Here is an 8,039-nt window from a genome sequence, read left to right as displayed (position 1 = left end):
GCACCGAGCGCCGCGGGGCCGTGGGGCCGCGGGGCGCTCGGCCTTCTCGGAGCCCCGAGGGCTCCCTGGAGGCTGCGGACGAGCAGCCGCGAGGCCCCCGGGGCAGCCGCCCTGCCGGGTCGACCGGCGGCCCGGCCCGGACTCGGGCCCCGGGTCCCGTGGCGCGCGGGTCGACCAGATGTCCGCGCCGAGCGCCACATGGCTGCGGGTCGCTCCGGCTTCTCGCAGTCCCGAGGGTTCCGCGGGCACGTAGCTGCGAGACCCGGGCGGCTGCCCTCCGCCCGGCTCACGGGGCGCTCGTGTCCATCAGCTGGTCGTGCGGAAATCCCGTGGTTGGCCTCCCTCCCTCCCTCCCTCCCTCCCTCCCTCCCTCCCTCGTCCAGCCGCCACGTTTTCGGGGTTCGTGCGACTGGGATGAAATAGACCTTCCCAACGTCAATCGGAGATCATCCATCATACCTCTCGAGTCCCCAAAAGCCAAGAAACACGCCAACCAAAACGCTTTTATTATGCCAACGGTTCCCGTTTTCATTCCTATCGTTTAGGGAGGTTTGGTGGCAGCAGCGGCCGAAAGCAAAAGGAAACCCGAGGAAAGCGGCTCCATCCACCAGGGCTGTGTCTCATCGGTGCCGACGCAGGAGGGACGGGCTTCGTTCGTTCGTTCGCTGCGGCCCAAATTCCCGGGCCGCCCGAGGACCGCTCGCACCGGCCCGAGGGAGGGAGCCCCGGCAGGCAGGATGCCTCCGGGGAAATGGCCAAGTCGACCGCGCGACCCACAACCCGCCCGACTGGGGGCGAGAAGGAGCATGGAGGAGGACTCCGTCCCCTAGTCGGCAGACGGCCCCGGGACAGGGACGTTCGCCAAAACCTCCCCAAGGCCGCTTTCCGTGACCGAGTCGGCCTCCCCGCCTGTACTCGTCCCGGCCCGAGAAACGAGACGCGGGGTGGATCGGGACCAGGCCACGCACCAGGCCGGCCGGCGCGGCATCCTCCCTCCCCCGACCTGACCTGACCTGGACGAACGCCTCCCCATCGCCCGCCCCCGCGAGGCTGATCCGTCCGGCCGGTGAGGAGGCCGCTTGTCGGGCGCCACCTGCTGCCCGGCATCCTCTTATATAGTGTTCGAGGAGGTCGACCAGGTGGCCCGGCCTGGATTGGGGGGGGGGGGCGCGGGGTGCGGTGTCCCGGGCGGCGGGGGACGGGGGGGGGGTAGGAGTGGAGAGGGAAAGGTGGGCGTGGAGAATGCCGGGGTCGGGGGTCGGCGCGGGGCGGGGCGGGAGTTGGGGATAGGGGAGGGGCGGGAGGCCGTCTGGACATGGAGGGTCGGAAGAGCGGTGGTGACAATGATTTTCATTATCATTTAGAAAGAAGAACGTGGACTTCTTTAGAGGAGTCCTTTGAATAGCTTCTCCATTTAGTTAACATACATCCAAATGGAGGTCGGGAAACTTGGGTCCTGTTAACATATGGATGGAAGTGGAAAGAACTATCGCGATGACCGTCCTTGTGTTTCTTTTATTTTTTCTTTCTTCCTGCTCCCCAAAGCCGCCCCCCCCACCCCCGCCCCGCCCCGCCCCGCCCCGCCCCGTCCCGTCCCGTCCCGTCCATAGTTGTAGGTTCCAGTGGTAGGTCTTTCGCGTTTCTGCTATGTGGGACGCCGCCTCGGCGTGGCTTGAAGGGCGATGCTGGGTCTGGGGCTGCGCCCAGGATCCGAACCGGTGAAAACCTGGGCCGTCGAAGCCGGGGGCCGGGGTGGGGGGCGCTACTTGACCGTTCGTCCACGGGCTCGGCCCCCGGCCCCTTGTTTTCTAGGGAGAGAGACAGAGAGACCCGATCCATTTTCCCTTGGCCTCTAAAGCGTGCGTGTGGTCGAAAGGCGACAGAGAGAGGGGTTCTGGTCCAGAAAGCCCCGACTGCGCCGCCGCGGGGATCGGTCGGTTCCGCCCGAACCGTCCGAGTCGGAAAGGAACGGACAGCTTTCCTCCTTTGGGCCCCTGACTTGGGACCGACAGGGGAAGAGGAACAGGCCTCTCTCCCTCACACCCTGGCCCCTTCCTCCAGGACGCCCTCCTTCTAGTCAGCCCGCCTCTGGCTTTTCCACACGCCGACGACCGCTCGTCGGCATGGACCCACCTTCCTTGGGGGACACCACCACACGACTCTCCCACTCGTCTGCCTGCCTTTCGTTGGCGTCGCTGCCAAAGGCGAGGGGTAGGGGTGGCGGTGGCAGGGACGGCAGGGGCCCAGCGGCTCTCTGGCGGGTGAGGAAGTCTTGCTGGTTCTCCTAGGTCGGTGATCTTTCTCGATCTCCACACACATTCTTCGTTTGGGGAGCCAAGAGACGCCCTCTGAGGAATCCCTATGGCCAGGGTCGATCACTTACTCGCTCACTGCCTCGGCCTCGGCCTCGGCCTCTGTCCGTCTTGTCTCTCTCCCTCCCTCCCTCCCTCCCTCCCTCCCTCCCTCCCTCCCTCCCTCCCTCGTCGGTCTCTGTGTGTGGACGTCTAGGTGGAGGCGAGGCAGGGAGGCCACCCACCCACCCACCCACCCACCCACCTACCTCGTGGTTTACCACACGCTCTACACGGAGGTAGAATTCCCATCCCACCGAATCCATCCTTTCCACGGGGCACAAGCCAGTGGCCTTCGGGAGTCTCTCTCCCCAAGGTGGCGCATCCGTCATGGCTATCTATTTCCAGAAGGTTTCCGTTTCCATCCCCTCCCCCCGAAAGAAAAAACGGCCCCACTCCCGGATCTGCCCCACCACGATCACCACCACCGCTGCCGCCGCCGCCGCCGCCGCCATCTGCTGTCGCCCTCTAGGGTTGGACCGTTCTAGCTCTCTCCTCTGTGTGGAATCGCAACGTAGGTCGCCTTGGATGTCTGGCACCTCTCACTTAGCAGAAGGTTTTGGAGGCTCAGGCTGGGCCACGCTTTGGCCCGGGTCAGTGTTCCGTTCCTCCGGACGGCTTCCTCGTTTTCCACGAGAAGGAGCCGTGAAGACGGAAAGGAAGGGCGGATGGATGGCTTTTCCCGTGCTACCGAGTCCCTCTCCCCTTTTCCCCAAAGCGTGAGGGGCGGTCGAGAGGATCGTCTCTGATGACAAAAGTCAGAGGCACCCCGGGTCAGACACCGTGCGAGGCGTTGGTGTGTTCTCGAGAGGAGAACACGTCCCCGTCAGCGTTTCCTGTCGTTCTCGTTCCGAAAGGATTCACGCGCCACCCCGTCTCCCTCAAGGTCTTAGGGCTGTCGTGCTCCGCAGCCGTCACGTGTCGTGGATCCTGGGCACCACCACGCCACCCCGCCCCCCCCCCCCCCCGCCATAGCTGTCGATCGCTATGTGGCACGCCTACGTTTGCCCAAAAGAGCAGTCCGATGGACAGCGTGGTGCTTTTCCCAGCAGGCAGGCAGGTGAGAGTCACCCCTCTAGAAGGTTTCCAAGCCCCGTTCCATTCTCAGAGGCAGCTCCTTTGGCCATCAAGGAGGCAGGCGATGGGGGTGGGGGTGGGGATGGGGATGGGGCAGGGGCCTCTGTCCCTCTGTCGCGGTAGAAATGATTGGGAAAGGAGGGACGATGGGCGTAGGTCGACCATCCTGGTCGGTGGTGCTTTGGGAGCTTTTTCTAGAAGAAGGAGCGAACGGCGTTCCCTGGGAAGGGAGGAAACCAGAGGAGGTCCCCCTCAGACCGACCTGGCACGAGAAGGACACACACTCTCTCTCTCTCTCTCTCTCTCTCTCTCTCTCTCTCTCTCTCCCTTTTCTTCCTGACTTGAAATCAGGAGACAAAACTCCCCTGCCAAAGGGGCCCTCCCAAAACGGGGAGTGAGGAAGACCTCCTTCTCTTCACGGCTGAAGTTCTCCCTGCCTTTCCTGGACGGGAAGGATAGCACCTACGCCCGCTGCCGTCGGTGACTTTTAGTCCCCCTGGAGAGGAAGAAATTCTTTCCCGTGGCCGAACCCTGGCGGTTCGTTCGTGCTGCAGAGGACGTGACCCTCTCTGACACACCCAGGAACCTCCTCGCTCCGGGTCGAGGAGAGGGAGTTCTGTTCTGTGGTTTAGAATGGTGCTTAAAAAGGGATGTCGCTTACAAAGGGTCCTCGTCCCCCTTCCTAAACCTAAACGGACGGCTCGGCTCGGAGGCGTGAGATACGTTTCGCATCCTCCTCGTCGTCTTCACTCAAAGTTTTATTGGAGTTTGGAAGATTTTATTTTTTGTCTTTCCTTTTTCTCCCCAAAGCCCCCCGGTACGTAGTTGTGTGTTCTTCGCGGTGGGTCCTTCTAGCGGTGGTATGTGGGACGCCGCCTCAGCGTGGTTTGATGAGCAGTGCCGTGTCCGCGCCCGGGATCCGAACGAACCGATGAAACACTGGGCTGCCTGCAGCGGAGCGCGCGAACTTAACCACTCGGCCACGGGGCCAGCCCCTTACTGGATTTTCAAAACAACTCCGGGGGCCGGCCCGGTGGCGCGGCGGTGAAGTTCGCACGTTCTGCTCCGCCGGCCCCGGGTTCGCCGGTCCGGATCCCGGGCGCAGGACCCGGCACCGCTTGGCGAGCCACGCTGTGGCAGGCGTCCCACCTGGAAAGTAGAGGGGGATGGGCACGGATGTCAGCTCAGGGCCAGTCTTCCTCGGCCGACAGAGGAGGATTGGTGGCAGATGTTCGCTCAGGGCTCATCTTCCTCAAAAATAAAATAATAAATCGATTCGATAAAATGTCAAATAACACAACCGCGGGATCACGCTTAGAGTCACCCTTGGCCCGATGATGCCACTCCCCACCCCCCCCACCCCCCTGCCCCCCACCATTTGGAGGTGCCGTCAGTGGGATTCGTTCCTGTTTGTCCATCTTTCTTCCTCTTTTTTTTTTTTTTTTTTTAAAGACTGGCACCCGAGCTCATTGCCAATCTTTTCTTTTCTTTTTATTCCTCCTCCTTCTTCTTCTTCTCCCCAGAGCACCCCAGTACCTAGTTCTATATTCTCTTTGAGGGTCCCTCTGGTTCTGCCGTGTGGGACGCCACCTCAGCGTGGTTTGATGAGCGGTGCCGTGTCCGAGCCCAGGATCCGAACCTTCCAAGCCCCGGGCCGCTGAAGCGGAGCGTGCAAACTCAACCGCTCGGCCACGGGGTCAGCCCCTCCCTTCCTTCCTTCCTTCCTTCCTTCCTTCCTTCCTTCCTTCCTTCCTTCCTTCCTAAGGAGGAGGAGGCAGGCACTGTGTGAAGTCGCCAGTGAGTCTGTGGAAAGAGACGGAGGATTTCCCATGGGAAGCCGGGGCGGGGGACACGGACCGATGTCGTGCGAACTTGAAGGTGAAAGATCAAAAAACCCACACACGCCTAGAGCGGCGGGTTGCCCGTTAGGAGTTTGCTTGCCGGGCCCATAACGCAGGGCTCATCGATGAGCCAAACCGTCCGTGATCCTCAAGCAGTCTAGTAGGGTTAGAGAAAGGAGGGGGGCACTCTTTCTGCCCCAGATGAGGCGAGTTTCTCAGACAGCCACCCTGCCCCAACATCTTCCCTCCCTGCCTCCCGGCCCTTGGTGGACTGCGGCCTAAGGGTGGGGGAATTGAAGAAAGCCGTTCAATGGAAAAAAGCCCGAGGCCATGGGAGAGAGCTTCCTGCACTTGAATGAAGCCCTGACGCCAGGCCCATCGGAATGAATGGGCCTGACCTCCCCTCCCCCCTCCCCCCTCCCCCCTCCCAGGCTGGCGACTCGGCAGTGGAAGGCTAGGGGTTTCTTCCGAAATGGTGAACCGGCCCCCTTGTCCACAGGAAAACCACACACGGGTACAGCCTAGGCCGGATCTCAGGGTACAGCCTAGGCCGGATCTCAGGCCAAGTCGTCAGGGTGGCAAGATGATGGCGGATGAGAGGAAACTTGTTCTGGGACCGCACCGCCCCCCCCCATCGCCTCTCTGGCTGAGAAGAGGGCTGGGGAGCGGTGAGGGTCAGGGGGAGAGTGGGGGCGGGGCCGGGACAGGGACCACCGGGCAGTAGGACGGGAGTAGCCCTGAGGCCTGCCTGCCTGCTTCCTTCCCTGCCGGCGCAGGGCTGAGAGAGGCACGGGGCACGCTGGCTCCTGCCCCTTCACTCATTCGGGAAGCCTCCTGTTGTTGCTCCTGAGGTGCCGGCTGCGGTGACAGACAGAGCAAAACTCCTCTCTCTGTCTATTTCTTCAAAGGCCCGAGTCTGAGCTACGACAGATTCCCCTGTGGCTCAACCCGCAACCTCCCATCCTGCCAGACCAGACCCCTTGTCTAAAAACCTCCACTGGAGGAGCTCTTCCACCTGACTCGGAAAGGAAACACCAGCCCCGCCTCAGCCTCACACCCACCACCACCACCACCACCCGCCCCCCCCCCCGCCCCACTCTCCTCCGGACCCAGATACCTAACAGAGGGAACAAAAATCCAAAAATCCTGCTGCTCTCCTTCTACCACCTCCACTTCAGAAGAGTCAGTCTCCCCCGAACACCTCAGACTCTGTGACTTCCCGCGGCCTCCCTTTCCCCGTCCCCATTCTCTCCCCGGACGGGCCCCATCTTACACTTGAACGACAGCTCCACCGCTCGGGGCAGCTGGACACGATGTCCCAAAGTGGCCCGGACGGTAGCCTGGTCGATTCCAAAGGACCCACGCACGCAGTCGGCCATAAACGTGGTGTGGAGATCGTGGACGTTTGCGGGCCTCTGATGAAATCGCTGCTCCGGGGACCCCGGCGTCTAGGACCCGTCTTCTCCGTGTTCTTCACACCGTTGCTCCTGGGCCGGTTATTCTCTTCCCTCTCACTGACCTTAACGTTTTGTCTCTGCCATTGAATTTTGACTGTGCGAATGTGACTTGCCGCTGTAGGGCTGCGTGGATCTCTCAGGCATCCTGCTGTGCCGTGCGGGGGGGGGGGGGGGGGGAATCCTTGGTGGGTGGGTCGATAGACGTCCCTTTGGTTGTGCCCTGGAGGGGAGAGACAGAGGGGACGACTCAATCCACCACGAACGCTGATGTCGCTCCGATAAACCTGTAGCGGTGATTCTAGTTTATGGCCCGTGTCCTGAAAATAACTTCCCGAAGGGCCAGCCCGGCGGCACAGCGGTTAAGTTCGCACGTTCCGTTTTGTCAGCCAGGGGTTCGCAGGTTCGGATCCAGGGTGCGGACGTGGCGCCGCTTGGCGAGCCACGCTGTGGTCAGCGTCCCGCCTATCAAGGGGAGGGGGATGGGCACGGATGTTAGCTCGGGATCACTCTCCCGGGGCAAAAAGAGGAGAATTGGCAGCAGGTGTCAGCTCGGGGCTCGTCTTCCTCGAAAAATAAATTAATTAAATTAATAAAAACAACTTCCCAAACCTCTCTGATAACTTGAAGCTTTGAAGTTTTGCGAGGTGAAATCAGGTGATAAAAAAGTCCACGGACAGGGGCGGCCCCGTGGCCGAGTGGTTAAGTTCACAAGCTCCCCTTCGGCGGCCCAGGGTTTTGCCGGTTCAGATCCCGGGCACGGCACGGACACGGCACCGCTCGTCGGGCCGTGTGGAGGCGGCGTCCCACATGCCACAACTGGAAGGGCCCTCAACTAAGATAGACAACTATGTCATGGGGGGGATTGGGGGAGAAAAATCGGGAGGGGGGAAAAAAAAACAAAAACGGAAGATTGGCAACAGGCGTTAGCTCTGTGAGGGCCGATCTTCCTCACCCAAAAACTAAAGTGAGATGAAATCAAATAAAGCGAAGGAAAAGCTAAACCTATGAAATCCCATGTTTCTAAAAGTGGCCAAGTGTTTAGACATTGGCCAAGCGACGGAATGCTCATGGGAAGGACAGTTCCTAATTGCTGGCTTCTTAGTTTTCACCAAAATTAAGGTTCGTGAGGGTTAAAAAATCTACTTAACAAATGCGATGAAAGCCACTAGGCCGGCCCGGTGGCGCGCTGGTTAAGTGTGCCTGTTCCGCTTCGCCGGCCCGGGGTTCGCCAGTTCGGATCCCGGGGGTGCACGTGGCACCGCTGGGCGAGCCACGTGGTGGTAGGCGTCCCACATATGAAATAGAGGAAGATG

The sequence above is a fragment of the Equus asinus genome, unplaced genomic scaffold, assembly GCF_041296235.1.
Source record: "Equus asinus isolate D_3611 breed Donkey unplaced genomic scaffold, EquAss-T2T_v2 contig_173, whole genome shotgun sequence".
Taxonomy (NCBI): domain Eukaryota; kingdom Metazoa; phylum Chordata; class Mammalia; order Perissodactyla; family Equidae; genus Equus; species Equus asinus.
Note: the sequence above shows the minus strand (reverse complement) of the source record.